A 23041-nucleotide genomic window follows, 5' to 3' on the forward strand; every position below is an offset into this window, starting at 1 on the left:
GTCTCTTAAATAATTCATGATCATGTCCAATATTAAATGCTTACAAATGTATTTTTTAAGTGTAAAAAACTTAATACGCAAGGTAAGTAAGGGGGTAATTTCTGAAGTTTTCTCTCCAAATTTCTCATTATGACTGGTTTAGATGTAGGGATCTTTTAATCTTGTTCATTGTAGTAACAACCTTCCACAAATGCATTGAATAATACAGAAGTAATAATTTATTGGATATTTTTCCACTTTCTTGTTCTATGAACTGGTTAAAATATCTTTTACACCATAGAAAGTTGTATGGCAATCTGTTCTATTTGATCACAGTAATAGCTCCTTTAAATAAATTATAATTAGATGCCTTCTTAGGTTTGCTAAGGGCTGGAATTATCTGCATCAGTGATTACATTCTCACTTCACTTCTATAAATTTGCTATAGCTGTAATTTTGAAGTAAAATGTTAAAAGTGAATTTTAGGAAAAGTTAATATTGCAGTGTCCTGTTGCAAGTAAACTATAATTTTTTTTCAAGTTTACTGTACTTTGGTAGTTTCTTTGTATTTAAAGATAGCAGTTTTTATACTTTGTTTTCATAATCAATGCTTCCATTATTTAATATTGTATCAGATAAAGTTAGTTATTAGTTGGAATATTCAATTATACTTGTCCAAATTATGTAATATTCTTTAGTACAGAAGTTCATTGGCTTAGCACACTTCAATCATTCATTATTTTTCAATTTCTTAAATATGTATTACCAAGTAACTTGGTTTTCTCCAGTTCATTATTAAAATTAATAGCTTGCAATGCAGAAGAATTCCTTTGTTGTTTCTTTTTTATTCATATCTTCTTAGGCTAAAACTTTAGATATAATTTTTTAAAATTGCATAATGATGTGTTTGAGAGTTATTCCAGTAAGTGATTCCAGTTACCTTTACACATACCTATTATAAGGAAAAAAAATCCAGTTTTCTCTTATGTTTATTGTAATCTAGAATCCATTTTCTAAACACAAGTTAGCTTTTATGATATGGGAAATCCATACACAAATTTTGTTGTGTTTTGTTTTGTTTTTGAGACAGAGTCTCGCTCTGTCACCCAGGCTGGAGTGCAGCGGTGTGATCTCCGCTCACTGCAAGCTCCGCCTCCCAGGTTCACACCATTCTCCTGCCTCAGCCTCCTGAGTAGCTGGGACTACAGGCGCCCACTACCATGCCTGGATAATTTTTTTTTTTTTTCATTTTTACTAGAGATGGGGTTTCACCATGTTAGCCAGGAGGGTCTCCGTCTCCTGACCTCATGATCCGACCACCTAGTCTTCCCAAAGTGCTGGGATTACAGGCATGAGCCACCGTGCCCGGCCAATTCATATACAACTTTGAAAACTGATGGTCATTTTAATTTCAAACAGAATCTAAAATGGTAAAATTATCACTCATTCGATCTCTGATTTTTTCTTCATGTAGGCACCCACAGATACATACATAAAAAACTAGTATCTAAAATATATCATTTACATAAAAATGGCATATGAGGCCTGGCACAGTGGCTCACGCCTGTAACCCCAGCACTTTGGGAGGCCGAAGTAGGTGGATTGCTTCAGGTCAGGAGTTTGAGACCAGCTTGACCAACATGGTGAAACCTCATCTCTACTAAAATACAAAAATTATCAGGCCGTGGTGACAGGCACCTGTCATCCCAGCTACTAGGGAGGCTGGGGCAGGAGAATTGCTTGAACCCAGAAGGTGGAGTTTGCAGTGAGCTGAGATCATGCCACTGCACTCCAGCCTGGGTGACAGAGCAAGACTCCAACTCAAAAAGAAAAGAAAAATAGCATATGTGTTTTGAAAGGAGAAGTGCCACTTTAAAAACTTTTACAACTTTCTGAATGAAGCCAGTCCTTCTTCAAATTGTCATAATCTTGATTGCCTCAACTACTATGCAAACCTCACACCTGGGCTCTTATCCTCAACTACCCAATTCTTGTTCTTTTAGCATGCATACTTAAGTAAATGTTTAAAAATAACAACTAAGTCCTCAAACTTTCTTATTCTTGATGAATTACTTCATCAAGGCAAAATTCTCTGCCCCAAATTTAAGACTCTTCATAGAATGACCTCAAAATATCCATCAAACTGTATTTGCTACTGAGGTTCAAGACAAAACTTTTGCTTGTTAGGAATGTGTTCTTAGTCTCTTCTATCAAGATTTGGGCTTGGACAAAAAAGGGTAGGCCATATTGGACAGGGTTGGCTTTACATACCACAGCATATAGAAGGATGAGCCCAAATGTAGGACAGTAAATAGAAGATTAAACAGTGGAATTTTGTGTGGCAGGTGTGACCAAAGGGATAGGAGAGAAGGTGATGGGCAGAAATTGAGTACTTTTAGCAATTTGTTAAATGTTTAGGTTTCTGTATGTTTTGATGTCTGAAGGCCAGAGAGTCTGAGTTAGACTGTTTTGCAGAAGATATTGGTCTTCATTCTTGAAGTAATTTGGATGACTGGGGACAAGACAAGAGCAGTCCATCTGTTTTCCCATCTGTAAACCATGACCAATAAAGTCTATGTGTATCATTATATGGATGAGGTTGGGATTTCAAGCTAGAATATTCTTATGAAAATGGGCTTAAATTTTTTATGCTAACACCATGACTGACTTGCTACAAATCAGAAAACAATTAAAAGCAAGGCTTTTATTTTTCTCCCCACCATGATCATTGCTCCAATCTCCACACCCAAATTAGAATCACACTCTCTTTATTGGGTAGAGTTTAGCTTAATATAAAGTGTAAGGGACAAGGTTTAAAAGCGTAGAAAACTCTAAGAATGAAAGAGAGGAAAATTATTCCATCCCATATGTAGGATCCGGTAGGCAATAATAATGATTCCCAGAGATGTCCATGTTCTAATCTCAGAAGCTGTAAATATGTTGCCTTATGTGGCAAAAGGGGGTTTGCTGGTTTGATTAAGGTAAAGTCCTTTGAGATGGAGAGATTATGCTGCATTGGCCAGGTAAATCCTATCTAATCACACGAGTTCTTTAAAGCAGAGAACCTTTCCCAGCGGTGGTCAAAGGGAGATGACTGCATGAGAAGGATTCAACTCCCTGTTGCTGGCTCTGAACGTTATGGGTTTTTGTGCAAGGACCAGAGAGAGGCCTTTGGAAACCAGAAAGAGAAGTGAAATGGGTTCTCCTCTAGGGTCTCCAGTGAGGAACTCAGCCCTGCTGACTTCTTGATTTTAGTTTAAAGTTGCAGATTTCTGACCTGTAGAACTGTAATATAATAAATTGGTGTTGCTTTCAGCCACTAACTTTTTAATTTTCTGTTAATTTTTCATAACATCAATAGAAACCTAATACCCATGCTAAATCCACTCACCTTTCTTGAATTTATTCATGATTTCTAACAAAGCGTCCTCACCCTTCCACTGCCTACCCAAGATGTGCTTGTAAATTCCATTTGAGAAAACCATCACCTCCTCTGAAGAGTACTCAGAGTTTTCCTGTAACCCATATCACACAAGAGAATTTGTATGATAGTTCTACTGAATTGCTGTGCATGAAGATTTTGTTCATTCAAATTACGCTATCAAACTAGATTGTGAACATTTCATAGGAATTCTTCATGTTTATCTTTCTTTTGAGTTTTCCAGTACACCTGGGACAATGTGCATTTTTATTGATCTAAAAGCATTTAGAGCAACAGCATCAATCATTCAAATCTCTTTTCTTCAAACCAGAAAAATAGCTCTTTATTTTCATTTACTGGACCATCTTTATGATACTTTCTTATGATGTAAATAATTAAAATATATTGCAGAAAATAAGTCTCATTTATTTGGGAACATATGCTGAACTCTTTTTGAATGCACACAAAATCTGCCATGGAATTTCTCATATTGCCATGTAGTTCATGGAAATAAGATTTCCAAAGTCCAATATACTAAACTCAATTTCACTCCAAAACCATAATTTTCATATATTTTTTTAATATTTGAATTAAAATAGCCCAAAATTAGATGCCAAACAAATCTAATTATGTTTTTAGCCATTGTGTGTGGGTCATACTGCCAGTGATTTTGCCTTGCTTGTAACAAATTGTCCCTAATTAAAAAATACTGTAAGCAGTAACACATGAAGGAAAAGCCACCAATACTTTGAAGTTTATTGGTTACAAAAGTGACATGGGTTTTCATATTAATTTTGATGAACATAGAGCTTTAGTTTTGTTGTTGTTGTTTTTTCCCAGCTTCAGGATTGTCATTTCATTCTAGTTATGGAAAAAGGGGGTGATTTCGGGGATATTTTTCAAAATCTGACCACTTCCTCAAATAGAAGCTTTGTTCTTATAAATAGATACAATTATGTTCATATGTTTGCTAGACTAATTCAGTAATGTGCCTATTGAAGACAGTCTCTCATGGGTAGTTTCCTCTGTGGAGTAAAATTGAATTTGGCCAATGGAGACAACTCAGTCTGAGGAATGTTTATCCTTGATGTCAATACTTTTTCCTCATAAACATATAATTCATCTTGTATATATGTGCTCACTTGTGTTAGATAAGCTTTGGCGATATTAACCATAGAGCTATAAATTAACTCCATGAAGTACAAACTAACTTACAAAGTTGTGAAAAAACGTAAGGCTTCCTCCATTTCATTAAAACTTAGAATAAATAATTAAAAATATTGTCATGGCTGGGCATGTTGGCTCACACCTGTAATCCCAGCACTTTGGGAGGCCGAGGTGGGCAGGTTATGAGGTCAGGAGATGGAGACCATCCTGGCTAACACGGTGAAACCCCGTCTCTACTAAAAATACAAAAAGTTAGCCGGGCGTACTGGCAGGCGCTTGTAGTCCCAACTAGTCAGGAGCCTGAGTCAGGAGAATGGCCTGAACCTAGGAAGTGGAGCTTGCAGTGAGCCGAGATGGCACCACTGCACTCCAGCCAGGGAAACAGAGCAGACTCCATCTCAAAAAAAAAAAATTTTTCATTCATTTCATTCATTATTTTCATTCATTTTCATTCATTCATTTTCCTATTGATCAGAAAAAACAAATAATAAATGTAGACCCACATAAAATCTTCCAATTTACATTCTGAGTTTTTAAATGAGTATAGTCTAAGTTATATAAAAAGTATGCTCGTGTCTAAATTCACTGTGTGTGTGTGTGTGTGTGTGTGTGTATATTCTTTTTTTAAAATTACACTTTAAGTTCTGGGATACATGTGCAGAATGTGCAGGTTTGTTATATGGGTATACATGTGCCATAGTGGTTTGCTGCACCCATAAACCCATCATCTATATTAGGTATTTCTCCTAATGCTATCCGTCCCCTTGTCCCCAACACCCCAAAAGGCCCCAGTGTGTGATGTTCCCTCCCTGTGTCCATGTGTTCTCCTTGTTCAACTCCCACTTATGAGTGAGAAATGCAGTATTTGGTTTTCTGTTCCTGTGTCAGTTTTCATAGAATGATGGTTTCCAGCTTTGCCCATGTCCCTGCAAAGGACATTAATTCAGTCTTTTTTATGGCTGCATAGTATTCCATGGTACATATGTGCCACATTTTCTTTATCCAGTTTATCATTGATGGGCATTTGGGTTGGTTCCAAGTCTTTGCTGTTGTAAATAGTGCCACTATATATATTCTTTAGTTTATTTATAAACTGAAGAAATTTTAGATTTCTTGTGAATATTAATAAAATCATATTGATCGTAGAATGACATTATGGATAACTTGGATAACAGAAATATTGGAAAATGAGATTTTATCCATTATTGCCTAAGATAATCTGCTCTCACCACTGTGCGAAATGGAAATGACCATCACTGGAAAGTTTTTAAAGAGAGGAACTCTCTTCTGGCCACTTGGGAAGGGCTTTGGGATAGGTGATCAGATGAGTCTGGGGGACAAGTATAAATTATATCCCTTAAGATAGCACCACGCATTACTGGAGACATGGCTATATTCAGGTAAATAGCTTTTGATCAGCGGTAGCTGAGCGATTCACCACCAATAACATGAAGGTCCTCCAGACTAAATTAGACCATCTGTTGAGTCACAGCTGAAGTTCAATTGGTTTTCCACTTTGAAGCAATGATGGACACCTCCCCCTGAGACACCTCCATATAAAAAAATTCTTTCTCTGATGATGGGTAGCAGGGATCAGTGAATAAAAATCTAAGCTTATTATCTATCAAACTGTAAAGATTCGAATTCCAGCACTGCCACTTAATATTGTACATCTTCAGGCAAGTTACTTAGCTTCAAACAGGGTCCCTTATTCCTTATTTGCAAAATAAGAGTAAGAATATCACAAATGACATTGACATAACCAAAGCAATTCTGAGCAAAAAGAACAAAGCTGGAGGCATCACACTACCTGACTTCAAAATTTACTACAAGCTATAGTAACCAAAACAGCATAGTGCTGGCATAAAAACAGACGCACAGACCAATGGAACAGAATAGAGAACCCAGAAAAACAAAGCCATATATTTACAGTCAACTGATTGTCAACAATAGCAAGCTTATAAGTAACTGATTTCTGTGCTTATTTGAGAAATTATCCTATCCAATGTGTATTGAAGAACTATTATCAACAAAGGCACTAAGAGCATTAATTGGGGAAAGGACAGTGCCCTTAATAAGTCATGCTAGGAAAAATAGATATCCACAAGCAGAAAGATGAAACTAGGCCCCTATCTCTGACCATATGCCAAGATCAGCTTTAAATGAATTAAAGACTTAAATATAAGATCTGAAACTATGAAACTATTAGAAGAAAATATAGGGGAAATGCTTCAGAATATTGATCTGCACAAGATTTTACGGAGAAGACCTCAAAAATACAAGCAACCAAAGCAGAAATAGAAAAAAAAGATTACATCAAACTGAAAAGCTTCTGTGCAGCAAAGGAAACAATAAAGTTAATCAACAACCTAAAGAATAAAAGAAAGTATTTCCAAGTTATTCATCTGATAAGGGATTATCACCCAGAATATACAAAAAACTCAAACAACTCAAGAGCAACATAAATAAATAAATAAATAAATAAATAAATAAACAAAATTTTAAAATCTGATTAAAATATGGAAATAATCTGAATTGACATTTCTCAAAAGAAGACATACAAACATCATACAAATATATGAACAAATGCTTAACATTGCTAATCATCAGGGAAATGAAAATCAAAACCAGAATGAGAAGTCATCTTAAACCTGTTAAAATTTATATTATCAAAAAGAGAAAGAGTAACAAATGCTGGTGAGGATGTGGACACTTCTTATACACTGTTGATGGAATGTAAATTAGCAAATCCATAAAAAACAGTGTGGAAGTTCCTCAACAAAACTAAAAATAGAATTACCTTATGATCCAGCAATCCCACTGCTAGGTATATATCCAAAGGAAATCAGTAGTTCAAAAAGATATCTGCATCCCTGTTTGTTACTGTGCTATTCACAATAGCCTAGATATGGAATCAGCCCAAGTGTCCATCAGTGGATGAATGAATAAAAACTGGTCTATTAATATATACCCGATGGAATATTACTCAGCCGTCAAAAGAATGAAATACTATCATTCAAGTAAGGACATGGATGAAACCGGAGGTCATTATGTTAAGTGAAATAAGTCAGGCACAAAAAGATAAATACTACATGTTTCATCTCACCTGTGGGAGCTAAAAAGTTGATCTCATAAAAGCAGAGGGTAGAACAGTGGTTCCTAGAGGCTGGGAAGTGTAGAGCAGATTGGGGATAGGAAGAGACAGGTTAATAGGTACAAAACTGGAACTACATGTGAGAAATAATTTCTTGTGTTCAATAGTTAACAACACTATAGTGACTACAGTTAACATTTTTTTGTATATTTTCAAATAGCTAGAAGATAGAATTTTGAATAGTCCCAACACTAAGAAATGATAAATGTTTGAGGTGATGAATATGCTAATTAACCTGATTTGATTATTACACATGGTATCCTTGCATTAAAATATCATATAGTACCCCATAAATAAGTACAATTATTATGTGTCACATAAAAATAAGAATAAATTTTAATAAAAGAAAGAATACCTACCACATTGGATTGGGGTATGGATCAAATGAAATAATTCCCCAAAGCACTCTGTTCAACCCTGGTACTGAAAAAGATTTTAATGAATGGCAGCAGTCATCACATAGGGTTATTAGAGAGACAAAGTGGCATACATAAACAATGAATGGAGTTTGGTACTTGGTGCAATCAATGCCCTCAATAATATTACTTTTTCCAGCCAGGTGCGGTGGTTCATGCCTGTAATCCCAGCACTTTGGGAGGCTGAGGATCACCTGAGGTCAGGAGTTCGAGACCAGCCTGGCCAACATGGTGAAACCTCATCTCTATTAAAAATACAAAAATCAGCTGGGCGTGGGGACAGGCACCTGTAATCCCAGCTACTTGGGAGGTTGAGGCAGGAGAATAGTTTGAACCCAGGAAACAGAGGTTGCAGTGAGCTGAGATGTCGCCACTGTACTCTAGCCTGGGTGACAGAGCGAGACTCCACCTCAAAATAAAATAAAATAAAATAAAATATTACTTATTCCCTGAAACAGTCTCTTTAAATTACCAATTTATGCTTCAAACATACACAACTCCTACCTAGGATTGTAGACGACGAGTCATAGTGCACACGGTTCTATCACATGAAGAGGTTATGGCAGAGTGGCTGATTCAGTTACATATATCTCATAAGCACAGTTAAGCCTCTGATTCCCTATATACTGGCAATCATATACTTCAAAAACAATTACTTCCACCAGATATACCTAGCATCAACCATACAAAGTTACCAATCCACTAGGCCAATTATATTATTAGAAACTTGGTTTTCCATTTTTACATCTAACTCTTCTCTCTTAAAAGAATACTTTTAGAAATACCTTAAATGGTTTATTGTTATACTTTTGTGATCAGAATAATTTTAGATTATTATTTTAGCTTAACTATAAATGCAGATAACTATAAAGATGATAATATAAGCACAACACCTATAAACCAGAGACAGTTTTAAACTAGATGGTCATCGTCCTTTTAAACAGTTCATTGTAGTTGCATATGCACATAGACACACATACACACACACACACACACACATCAATTCATAAAATGTAAGTGTATGAAATACATGTGTTTAATATATGTATCTTAATGGGTACAGTGTTCATATTCTATAATTTACTTAAATATGTTTTGCAATGAACATGCAAGTTTTCTACCTCCACTATTATTAGCAGTGCATCAGTGCACTTCTTTGGGTATAAATATCTTTGTACACATATTTATTGCTGTTATTTTAATGAATTATTTTAATGGAATTGTTGGGTAAAGGATACACACATTCACATTTTTGATACATACTGGCTTTCACAAATCAATTACCAACTTTTGTTCTCAGTGACATGCAGTGTCTTAAAGTTTGCATGAATTTCATTCTCTATTTACATTGTTTTCTCCTCTGGGCTTCTGCCCATGAGATGTTGCCTGAGATCCATTCCTCTCCTGTGATGTCATGACCAGGCCTTCTTGACTGTGCTTTTTCAATGACTCTTTTAGCTTAGCCCTTTCTTCAAACTTGAGGACTTCCTTGCTAATTTTCTTGTCACCTAAAGCCAAACTCATCTCATGCCATATTTTCAACAACTGCTTGTTAAAAGATATAAGACAAAATAATAAATACTAATGCTAATGAATGTGACTTAAACTTTCTTGGAAAATATTAATACTCACTTTTATTTTCCAGACACTGACAAAGTATATGTATGCATTATATGAAAATTGAACATTATTATTATTAATTTCCTCTGCAATAAAAATCTGAAGCTCAGAAAAATCTTAGGTATTTTCCAAGGACAAATATAAATAGCATATTTGGGCTTATATCCTTGGTTGTATTATTGCAATTCTGTTCTTAACCACCATGATGTACTGTCTGCATTTGGAAATTCAGGAACAAATTTAGAGCTTTACCAACGTTTCAAAGGCACAATTTTGTAAATTAATTTTATTGATAAATTACTGTGTGATAAAAAATATAAATTTACTTTGGGATAAGTCAGGCTGATCTCATATTATTTCAGAAAATATGTGTTATTTTAGTCCATAATAAAAAGTTACTGACCCTATTTGTTTTTTGTTAATAATGATTGCAGACAACTTCTAAGAGATGCCTAGTTGAAAATATGTCCACGTAACTCTAATGGAGTAGCAATTTGGGCAAGCTTGTAGGTAACTGATTTCTGTGCTTATTTCAAAAATGATTCTATTCAACATGTATTGAAGAGCTATTATGGAATAACAAGCTACAGGAAATTTGGTGATCTTAAAGAAACCATCAGCTTGGTCCACTGCAGTTATCTGATGTGAGCTCACTCTAGTTTCTACAGGTTGACTGGGAACACTTACTTAGTCTGGGCTTGGCTGGGGCAACTTAGCAAGGGCTTCTCCATTCCATGTATTTTTCATCATTCTCCTGAAACCAGTGGGTTAGCCCAGGTATGTACATTTTATGGTGATGGCAAAAGGATAAGAGAGCAAATGGAAACATACAACATATCTTGAGGCCTCAGCTTTTGGAACTGGCATATTGTCACTTTTACATCATTCTATTTACAAAAGCACGTCTCATGATGAAACTCATAGCCAAAGAGTGGGGAAATAAGCTGTTCCCCTTTGAGGGAAGAATGGCAAACTCATGTGGCAAAAAGCATGGAGATAAGACGGGAGGGAGAAGTGGTGCCAGTAATGCAACCTAGCACCAAAGCAACTGAGTTTTTACTTGAAAAGATAGTCTGATTCTAAACTTAAAAACTAACTTATATTTTTAATTATTTGGTCATGGGACACTGTGAAGTTTTTTTGTTTCCTGAGAGAGAGGGTATGCTGCAGATGTTTTTAATTTCTGGTCAGGTAATTTCTTCCTATGAAATGATTTTGCCTATGTCCTTTAAGAACCACTTGTGTGTTTCTCTGAATGCAGTTTTCAGCACTAAAACTCTCAACGAGTGACTCATTAAACTAGTCACCATTGTATCCACCCACTCAACCTCTTGCCACAGCCTCCGAATCTGTGGCTGCCGTGTCACATAAGCATGAAAACTGTAGAATCCAGAATTCCTATTCAACTTGTGCCAAAACACTAAGCCTTTAAGTTTAAGAGCATTTGAGAATAATTGTAAGAAAAATAGCTTGGTTGTTCTGTAACCAGATGCTAAGTTGACTATTACTCACTCACTGTGAGTTAACTGGAACTTAAAGGAGGGAGTCACAGCCCCAGAGTGTGAAAGAAGATAGCCGGAAATGTCCAAAGCAGTTAAGAGGGTGAACAGATTTTGTCTAAAAAGATAAGGCAGCTAAACAGAGGGTGAGAAGACATGAGCCAAATTTACACTCACAAGTAGTGGCAATAATCTCTGAGAATCCAATTTGGGAAGAAGTGAGGGAGATAATAGTGCTCTGAGTGCCTAGTGATGAGAGAACAAAGAGGGTAACGATGCCTGAGAGACGGGATCAGTAATGTTTCCAAGGTGTCATGGAAGAGTCTGCTGGCAGTAGGACAGAAGTGTACTTTTTTGATTTTTAAACTAGGTTCAAGTTTGCGTCAAAGTTCAAACTTTATAAATTATTTGTTTGCTTTACTTTCCAGAATATTTAAAAAAACAATCCATGGGACAGTCTAACACAACAAAGGGAATTATTCATCAAGAAGAGGCCCTTTAACAGGTAAGTGTGAGGAAACCCTTCATCTTTAAAAGGCACATGACTGCTTGGTGGTTGACTTTCAGTGGAACCGAAAAAGTTTCAAGGAGATTAACATCTTTATATTCTTAAAGCCAACGTCTTCAAAATAACAACCTCAATGCAAAGTGAAAAATCTAATCAAGTGTTTATTGTTTTTTTCAAGTTCAAATATACATATAATATTGTTTCTCAACTTTTATGAGATATAGAGCTTGTCTTGATAGAAGTAATGAGATGCCTATAATTATGTTCCATGATTTAATATTTTATTTTCTTACATCTTAATTATGAGTTGATGCTATAGTCTGAACAATTAAGACCTAAATGTTCTTCCAAATTTACAAAAACTCAAAATTTTGTGTTAGAAAATTACTTTTAAAAAACTCAAGTATTCTATATCTGGGTAGAAACTAAAGATAATTGCCAATTCTAGATGTTATGATTACTGTTCCCATTTTATTGTTTTAAATGCCTCAACTGTCTACTTCCCCCATACTATGTGGCATAGATTAAAGTCTCTGAGCCATGTTATATGTTGCTCACTAGTAAACATCAACATGCTGGTACAGAAATGCATATCTGATTCTGTAGCAAGTTTCTGAAGGAACAAGTTAATAAAGAAACAATGTGAACCACAATTACTTTGCACCAACCTAATCTTACTGGAAGGAGTTTCTGTCAGTAACTACTGATGTGACCCGGTGCTTCTAACCTATATGTGTGTACATCTGTGTATATATGTTAGATAGGGTAGATATACATATTATCTATCTATATACCTACCTATCTCCCTCCTTCCTCTCCCTCCTTCTGTCATCTGTTCTCATGTTCTATATGGTTATATGTTCTATATTTATCTTTTGTTAGATCCTAGATGCTCGACTAATCTATTTCAAATAAATGAATTAGTAGTTTCATCCATAGTTGTTGCTAGCATGGAAAAACTTGGGGGAACTGAGAATCTTTTCTTCTGCCTCAGAACACGCTATATTAACTTGCGGTTTATATAATTACCATTGTATGTCTCCTTATTTTTTGTCCCTAAAGAAACTTTATATCTTACAACTTCATCCCTATGAATTTATTTCCTTCCCTATAAAATTAGAATAAAAATATAAATTACAAAGGTATATTCAAGTTCTAAACAAAATATTATATATTAAATGTAATTCCTTGAAAAGGTAAATAATTACAAATTGGCATGGCTTTGAGACAATAAGAAAAACTAGAATTGGCACGTGGTAAAAGTGGGAATTCAACAGAGCAACCAAGATGTTTCTGACTTTTTATTTTTAATTGCATTTGAGGCCTATCAAATCTTTTACACAAAATTATAAATTATTTGTGATTTCCATAGGTATTTTATATTTTATCTTAAGAGGTGTCTGCTAAACTATATAAATCTGAAAGGAAACTTACGCTAAAATATAAGGTACTGGCCTATGTGTAGACACATTGCTCATTCTCTAATGAGGCTCTGGAGCTATGAAACATGCATGGTGCAGTGTGGAAACAAAGTTTATGGATTGTGACTCACATATATTATCACACTAAATCCCTATAAATTCTTAAACACAACTTCTTTTATCAGTTTATGCATATACTCAAAACCAGCAGTTGTTTCCTTTGCCTGCAGAATAAGTTCCTAGTTCCTAAGATTGCTATTCCAAGTTCTCAAGAATCTGGTCCCGTTCTACCTTTTTAAGGTTTTTTTCTACTTATGCCCATTAAAATTTTGTGTTTTGATTAGACTAACCTATTCATTCAATCTACAATTTCAAAAGAAGTCTACATACTTAACTTTGTTTTTGCAGCTTCCTTTCCTATTTGGTATGACTTTCCATCTTGACAAAAGCTTATACGTCCTTTAAATACCTAGCTGTATCTCTGGATCATCTTAGTTGATAATTATCTCACCATTATCTGAAAATAATTAGCAATATTTATATTACTAATTTTATTCATAGAAAAATATTAATTTGCTAATTGCTAATAAAATTTGATGTTATTTTTTATCACTGAGGATATAATTAATTGACAAAAAATAATGAGTGTTACAAGAGTCATTAAGTTAGTAAATTGCAGATTGCTATAAAGTGTTATGAGTTACCTTATAGTGTGATTCTTTATCCAGAATATATATATTTATATCTCCAACTTATGATAATAAAAACAATGTAAAAACTAATAAAGAACTATATTATTACTTGAGAGAAGGAGATATTATAATTTCATCTAACCACAGGTGCCACATTATATACACTCTCTAAATAGTAGGAACCCAAGAAAAAGCTTTTCGCTTTTGAAATACTAACAGTTGTGGCATGTAACTGTATAGTGTTTCTACACAAATCTAAAGTATCATTTTTTAATGTTTTCTGCTTCTCAGTCTTCTGTCAAGCAGTCATAATCTCTTATCTGGAATTGACTATCTACTTTCACCTTTACCTCTACACTTCCATCTTCTTACAACAGAATGATCATTTTAAAATGTCAATAAGATAATTCTCTTGTCCAGACACTTCAATGGTACCCTTTCACAACTCCTTCCTGTAATCTCAATGTTTCCATCTAGATTACTACTAAGTACCTCCCATGGTTCACTTCACCTGAAAAACACCCACCTCCTTGCTACTCCTTGAACATGACAAGGACTGTTTGGAGATTTCAGCTTTGCTCATGCTTCACCTCTCAGCACACATCACTACATTTTTTTCCCTAAGCAGCCTTCCTTGACCAGCCTAAAGTAAATAGATCCTCCCATTCAATATCCATTCACTTTGCTTTATTTGTCATCATGATGCTTATTACTACTTAATAGTATATGTTCTACTTATTTGGTCATTTGTTTAATATCTGTCACCTCTTTTTAAAATGGCATATCTGTGAGTCTTTGTTTTGTTCACCATTTTATCCACAGTACCTAGATTATCACCTGAAATATATTAGATGTTCAACTAATCCATCTTGAATAAATAAATTAACATTTCCAAATAACTAGATTAGGAATATGTTGTCTTTTCTAGTCGGCAGAATTTGGGTGTTGAATATATTTCTTGAAAGGACTGTTCAATATAAACATCTGAAGACTAGATTCTTCTTTTGTACCAAGTCTGTCATTTCATGGCAAGTCTCATAAACAAGCTACATTTCAGTTTCTATTTATGAAATAGTGATAAATATTATCACCTTTGTTCTTGTCGCTTGAAGTTACAAAACTGATGGAAAAAAAGTATGTTGCATTCCAATCACTTTCAATAGCACATTATTAACTTTGGAATGACTAAAAATGATTCTTCTGCTTGGTTCCAAAGAAAGATAATAATGCACATTTGGTGTATTAGGGATAAGTCCACACAGAACACAGGATATTAAAATACATATTTTTAAGAAAGCTTCCAGACATCCCAAATTCGCAAAATGTCTGGCTCTAAGTTGGTTTGAAGTTTTGCCTGGACTCCAAATATAGGTCTGTGTGTTTTATCTGTCCATCTCTATGTTTTTTATTTCCATTGTGATTCAGTTTTGGCCACATGAATTTATTGTTTCCAGTGAAAACATCAATATACTAATTCCCAGTGAGATAAATTAACATTGTACTCTAGTGATACCTGCAATTTCAGGGCTGGATATATATTTGATGGAAAATCTGTACTGAAGATTCATGATTGATATAAAATCCAGTAACTTGTGTATATACAAATGTATACAAGTTATATATAACTTTATCTTACTTTTGTTATTATATAGCCTATATATGTGTTTGTGCATATATATTTATGCTAGATATATACAGTGAATATGTAAGTCTATATATTGGATATGTGTGTGTATATGTATCTGTATACATACACACTTGCTATATAATAACCAAGGTGAGATAAATTGTATATATTACTTATATAGAATTAACATGCATTTTATACATTAATTATAATAATAATTGTTAGAAACTGCTGGTCATTTAGGTAAGATGCTTATTTTTGTTCATCTTTTGCTTTAAATTTATCTTACTTTGGTCATTATATGGCCTGTATGTTTATATGTATATACTACATTTATACTGTATAAATACATTATACAGTACATTAAAGCAATAACATAAAACTATAAAGCCAAACCAAAATTCTGACCTACTGATGTAATTTTTAAGTGATGCATAAAACAACTACCTTGCTTTTAAAATGATCTTTATCCTTGTAATCCTCATTACAAAGATAAATAACATGCTTTTAATTACAACTCATCTGAAGATGACAATGATTTATATCCATAAGTGGTTGTGACATGCTAGTCACTTTCTATTGGATTGCATACAAAATAAAGGATTAAATTTCATTAAAAAATACTGTGTTCTTTTCAGAATCTCACTGTTTTGTTAAGCAGGATTTACTAACATTATGGTGAAAGAATCTGCAGACTATTTTTAAAGTTGTAAAGGAAAATATAATTTTTTTTTTTTTTTTTTGAGACGGAGTCTCGCTCTGTCGCCCAGGCTGGAGTGCAGTGGCTCGGTCTTGGCTCACTGCACTCTCTGCCTTCTGGGTTTACACCATTCTCCTGCCTCAGCCTCCCGAGTAGCTAGGACTACAGGTGCCCGCCCCCAGGCCTGGCTAGTTTTTTGTATTTTTAGTAGAGACGGGGTTTCACTGTGTTAGCCAGGATGGTCTTGATCTCCTGACCTCGTGATCCACCCGCCTCAGTCTCCCAAAGTGCTGGGATTACAGGCGTGAGCCACCGTGCCCAGCTAGGAAAATATAATTTTTGAAGCTTATAACCTATTTTTAGAAATACCATGGGTTATTATCTATAAGTAGGCTTAAATATTTTGTTATAAATTTAATTTATATAGCACATATAACATTACATTGTGCTCACTTATGTACTCAAATGACAACATCCTTGAAAGCATTACTTCTACCTTTGTGATGTTAAATATTTATAAAATTATTATATACTTATTGAATGTTAATCAGAAAGTCCAATATTTTATAAACTTAAGATTTCTTCAAGATTCTTTTAAACAAAATTTTAGATTTGACTAAGGGAAATTTTATGACACTCCAAAGAATTCAGTGCAGTTTCTTTAGCTTACTTTTTGAGATTTTTTCATAGTTTGATTTCCATCTTCATTTTGAACTGGATCTGCCTCTATCTAAAGATACATAGTCTACTCATTATTCCAAATGCAAGTCTTGCTTTCTCACCTATCTGCCTTTTTCATTCCATTCTTCCTGTCTGAAAGGTTTTCCATCTGCAAATCCGATCAAAATCTTAGGCTCTTGTTAAGCCTCAACTCACATCCAGTCCTCTTTCTCTGAAGTAACTGGAAGAGCTGTGTGGAGTTATACCAGATCGCCATCTTTTCTGATCATCTGTAGCAAATCTATCCTTTGAATATCAAGAGAAATATTTGGCAAAACTATTGTTTGGCGATTATTTTCTTAAGAAGGAACATTTTAATTATACACATACATTACCTTTTTAAATATATTTAGGATTCTTAAAGACATAAACAAGTTATGTAGATTATTTTTGAGGATTCACTGTCCTACTTTAATAATACTTCCTTTAAAGGCAATGGCATATAACCTGAATTAAATCAAGTAGCATTTTTTTTGCCTCTTTCTACAAGATGAAAAATTAAGTAATTAAACTACTTTGTGGACATATATTCATAATTGGTAATTCCACATCTCACCTATACATTTTTTTTAATTAGAAAATGTCTTTCTTACTTCAACTCTAGCCACAATTCTTAGAGGGGCCTGGCTGACCCTTACTTGAGGACATTAATTGAACTGTCTATGAATCAGATTCATAGACATATGTCATATATAAATGGTGAAGCCCCTGAACAAGTTGCTTAAATTCTCTGCACCTCAATTTATTCAAAAACTAAGTTTTTTTGTTGTTGCTGCTGTTTTTAGTGTATGCAAAGTGTTTAGAACATTGAATTGCTGGAACTGTCAGGTTTCTGCCTATAGAATCAAGTGAGAGCACGAAAAAAAAAATCCTGCATAACCTAGTAGCTAGATCTGAATTATCTTTTTTATATGGTTAGTGTTGGAATAGCAATTTACCTCTAATATGCTTATCACTTTAAAATACCTCAGAAAATGACATGTGGAGTTTTATTGCACAGAAAGTTCTTTTCTCAGTTTTTGTTTATGGATGAACCAAGTGAATCTCTTGGGGAGACTTAAGTAACTCTGCCTTGGAGTGCTTGTCTATGAAGGCAGAAAGAGTATGTGTTCCATGTTCTTGCTTGATTGAGCGTAAAGCATGGTTGTAGTATGCTTGAGTGTAGCACGGAGTTACAGAGGACGAAGTGAGAATTAGATAGCAAGGATCCATTTTCCACTACGGTGGTTTGCTTAGAAACCTGATTATAGCAGATTGATAAAAAGGAGCAATTTACTGTTTTGGTAAATGAATATTGATCACGTCATCATAATTTACCATTTTAATATTACATTATTGTACTGCTTATTACAATTGTACTTATTTGTTTAATGCTTAAGTTTCTCCACTACAGTGTCACCTTTATAATGGGATAATATATTTCTGCTTTAGTTGAAAATGTATTTAGTGGGCCTACTTCAGTTCTGTGGAACCTACTACTAGGTTCACAGGAAATATATGATGAGGTAAATTTTCATTTCTGAAGCAAGTGTACCATGTTGGCTAACATAAAATTAAATCAGAGGGGGTAAAGTGAAGTAAAAAATTAATGGAGAAGGAGGTCTTTGACATATAGACAGGTCAAGAGTCTTTTTTAAAAATAATAATATATCTGTGTGTGACAGGTTCAATGCAAGCTTTTCAAAGGTGGTAGAAATGCCTTTGTTTTTCCTTATTGGCAAATGTGATATTTAAATCATTCAGTCAAAGAGTAGTGTCTCCACATTTTTTAGTTTATGTTTTCATAACCATGTTATAATTACTCAAATGTAAATTATTATATAATTTAAATGTTATAATTTAATGTAAGATAAAATATTTAAATATTAGTTAAACTCATGTTACTTACAAATGTGTTATCTATTCATAATCTCTTGGAATAATTATCTTGTGATGTTCATACATTTCTCAATATCAGATTGTGTCTAGATTTGGTTGTAAATAGAAATATGTTAAACGTATAAATTCACTTAAGACTAACAGAGTGATTTTGAAGTTGTTGCAGCAAAAAAAGTAAGAATATAAAAATGTTAATATGATGAATAATAAATAACTAGAAGTCAGCATATTAAAAATGTGGCTACCAATTTAAACAAGCAGATCAGTGGAAAAAACAATAATAATACAGTGTGAGATACAGTCATATTTACTTTGAGAAAGAAGTCTTCGCAAAAGTGAAGAACTCATTTAGGGAATTAATTTTGGAGACAAAGAGAGATGAGGGTTTGAATCCTGCATTCAATACCTATGAGCTCTGCGACACTGAACAAGTAATACACTTTCAGCCTGTATTTCAAGTATAGAGTGGGCATTATAAAACAAATGCAGAGAGAGAGAGCTCAAACCAAACACTTATACCTAGACTATTCTGAACCATAAAGGCACCAAAAGAACATCTTTTATTGGTTCCAAACTTTAAATATATATGGTATTTCTTTCCAAACATGAGTACTTGAGTAAACGGTTTAAGATAATGTTCTTTCCGGTATGTAGGCTTTTGTAACTATTTCTCCTGGTCACAACATCATTTATTTTCCTGTGGCATAAACCCCACCCAAACACCCCTCAATTCTCCCTACAGGATTGAATTGACTCTATCTCCTATATCACTACTCCTAATGATTATTGTTTAATTGTCATATGTTTTTTATTCCCTTTGTAGTGCCATAACCACAAGGTAATGGTAACGCAGGGTCCTATTGCTGGGCAGCTGGGAATAGAGTTAATGCACCATGCAGCTTTGATCAAGAATTGTAGCTTTATTTGGTCAGATGCATTCTGTGTTTTTAACTGCCCTCATTCTTGTGGTTACAAGAATGCAAACAATTCTACAGTTCCACCTCTTTTTTTTTTTTTTTTTTTTCTCTTGTTCTTTTTTCTCTCACTCCTCAGTCTCTCTATGGCCTCAGGGCCTGCCTGACCTGCACAGATTTTTCTGAATTTACTAACTTCTTTTAGTTCCAAAAGTTACTTTTGGTTATTTTTCCCCTTTTCTTATAAAATAAATTTTGCCTCTAATCTATAATTAACTGAAATAAAGTGACAGCATAGTAATACAAATAGAAAACTGTTTTTTTGCTGTTTGGAAGCACAATAAATGCTTAGGTTTCCATGTCACATAGCAAAATACATTTTGGGTAATAAACATTTATTGTGCCATATGACAATATACTTTTTGTGGCTGAAATAATTACATGTCAAAATTCAAATGATTTTTTTAAATTCTAAAAAAGTAATAAATACAGCTGTAATCCAAAAGGGTGATGGATTTCCAGGCTTGAATTGTGAAATGGAATTAAGAATTAAATACTTAATAACACAGAATTAAAAGTTTTATTTGAAAAAATCATTTTATATATTAGTGTCTCTGTATTTTCTTTCTTTAACTAAGGTCAGTGTACAAGGTGTTTTCAGGGAATGTTTTAAGGGAATAAGACAAAGGATTATGTCAATATATAAAACTTACTGGTTTCAGAATCTAATTACATTCTTTAAAAAATCACTGAGGACACTAAAAGGTTTTGTTTATGTTTATCAGTATTTACCATACTGGAAATTAAAATAGATATTTTATAATATATATTTATTATGTCATTTAACAACTGTAATAAATTAATCATGTGTTAACCAATACATATTTTAAAGAAGATATATTTTCAAAACAGAATGAATTAATGAGCAAGTACCATTGTTTCATTATTTTTGAAGATATCTATGACATCTGGTTTAATAGATGGGTTCTCATACCTGCATCTGCTTTCAATCTGTGGGGATGGCACTCATCTGCAGCCTCTGGAAAACTGCACTGTACACTCGCCAGAGAATGAGAGGGGAAGAAACAGCGTATATCCTAATATTATTTTAAAAGTGATGTTGACCTTGCAGAGCCCCTGAAAAGTTCTTAAGAAAGCTTTGAGTTCCCTGGATCACACTATGAGAAAGATTGGCCTAGACCAATCAGGACTATACAGGGAGCTGGAATTAATAACGATATCTCAAAAATAGTAAACAGCACAGCTGCTACAGAAGTAAAGAAGAAAAAAATAGCTGTGAAAGTTACATCACAATTTGTCTAAACCATAAAGTTAATTGCACTGAACTATTCACGATAGGCCAATTCCATGTAATTAACTGGATACATGTTTGTGTTATAAAATTAAATGCAAAAACTACAAAATTAAAAGGTTTAGGTCAATTAAATGTGTATAGATATTTTATAGATATAGATCTAAAGAAAGCTGTTACAACTATTGTTTTTAAAGAACTGGGGTGAAAAATTGAAAGAACATGCACCAAAAAAAATCAGCACTTGCCTTTAAGGCAAAGGCACGTGGGTATGTATTTTCAATTGTCCGAGAGTGAAAAAGCAGTGAGAATCTAGTCTCTATCTCCTGAACTGTCATGAAATTTTAGATCACATGAAACTTTTCTCTCAGGATTTCTATTTCTCTCACTTAATGAATCAGTTCTTTGTTGGTTTAGAATTAGGTCCAGAATAGCTCTTCCCCAAATAATTCATTTCCTTTATCTTTGATGGATGGAATTTTCAATAAGGTGTGTCAGGAATTTGTCAGATGATGTGATTTTGCTGAAAGAGAATTTCAGCAGATGTTCGTAGACTAACTCTTCCCTTGCTACTGTGGCTTCTGAGGCAGCATGGTGCTCTGGGTCAGGGCATATCATCTATGTCCTGCTCTAGCTAGTTGTACAGTAATGTACTCCCATACCGCTATTTACTTTGTAATTTCCCCGTTTTTTTCTTCATCCATTAGATCTGTAGCATGTTTCCATACTTGGATTAATAAATGAACAATGCTTTTTGCAGACATAGACCAGGGCTCTAGATAGAGTCTACTCAGTCCTACTCAGAAGTAGCCGATAGTCCTATATGTTATGACTATTACTTTATGTTTATTATTTGAATTACATTTTTATCTTTATTCTGCCTTCCCATACTCTTACATACGTCCTTAACATTAGAAAATGGATGTTAACATAAAATTATCAGTAAAAATACTAGAGTTCCATGTAATTACGTAAACATGAATAGTTAACCGAATACTTATTCTATTGTAACTATAGAAAGGGATTTCATATGTTCTCGACCATATTAAATTTAAAGGTGTAAAGTTTTACAAGAAGCCATAATTGAAGGATAAGATTACAAAGTACAATTATGATTTCACAGTGACATATTTACCCTTGTTCACCATCATCCATCATTATTTAACTCTAGCAAATAGTGTGCTGAATCTCTCTGATGTTTATAGAACAAGTTTACAAAAATGTCTTCCAATATTGGCGATGAAACTATAAAAACTCTGAATAATGATAATAAAATTAACAATCATTGAACATTTATTGTATGGTTGAAATTGAGAATTATTACCTTTAGTTATCTCAACACCACTCTGATGTTGGTACTGTTATTTTTGCTACTTTATAAGTACGGTAACTGAATCTGGGAGAAATTAAGAATTTATTCAAGGTTATGTATTTATTTATTTATTTATTTATTTATTTAGCGTGGGGGTTTCAGTACATTGCCCAGATTGGTCTCAAACTCCTTTTCTCAAGTTTATAACAGTTGTGAGCCACCACAACTGGCCAAGGTCATCCAATTATTTAGTCATGAAGGAAGACTGCTTATCTTAGAGAGATTGTCTTCAGACCTCTGTTTCTTAACCACTAAATATACCATACAAAACTATACGCACAACATTAATATCTATACTTAGAGTAATTTTTAAAACCAAAGAAAAACAACTGAAAGCTATAATCTGTTTCCAAGGATTCGTAAAACTACCATAGAAATAGAATAAGAGAGAGCCTAGAGCCAAGTCCACCCTGCAGTTCTCTCTTCTAGGATCCTTTACACAGGAGGTAATGAAAATGAAGGACACCATCTCCTCCACAGAGTCCTTCAGTTAACTTCCCTGGCCTACCCATAAAGATGCTTCTCTGACCCTTTTGATGATGTCATTAGTATTTATATGAGTTAGCAATAGACTTTTAAAATTTCCCTTGTTCAATGTACTTTTCCAGAAGGCTTAAGTTCCTTCTCTGTGTCATAAGATT

At 33.9% G+C, this 23041-nt stretch overlaps 1 protein-coding gene across 1 annotated transcript in view; it reads left to right on the forward strand.

Moving 5' to 3' along the window:
• SEMA3A (semaphorin 3A) overlaps nt 1-23041 on the forward strand; it is a 534862-nt gene that overhangs the window by 104256 nt on the left and 407565 nt on the right. Inside the window, exon 2 of the mRNA XM_005550353.5 lies at nt 11685-11761. The gene's annotated coding sequence lies outside the window, so the exon portion shown is untranslated. The remainder of the gene's footprint in view (nt 1-11684; nt 11762-23041) is intronic.

The sequence above is a fragment of the Macaca fascicularis genome, chromosome 3 (genome assembly GCF_037993035.2).
Source record: "Macaca fascicularis isolate 582-1 chromosome 3, T2T-MFA8v1.1".
NCBI classification, from domain to species: domain Eukaryota; kingdom Metazoa; phylum Chordata; class Mammalia; order Primates; family Cercopithecidae; genus Macaca; species Macaca fascicularis.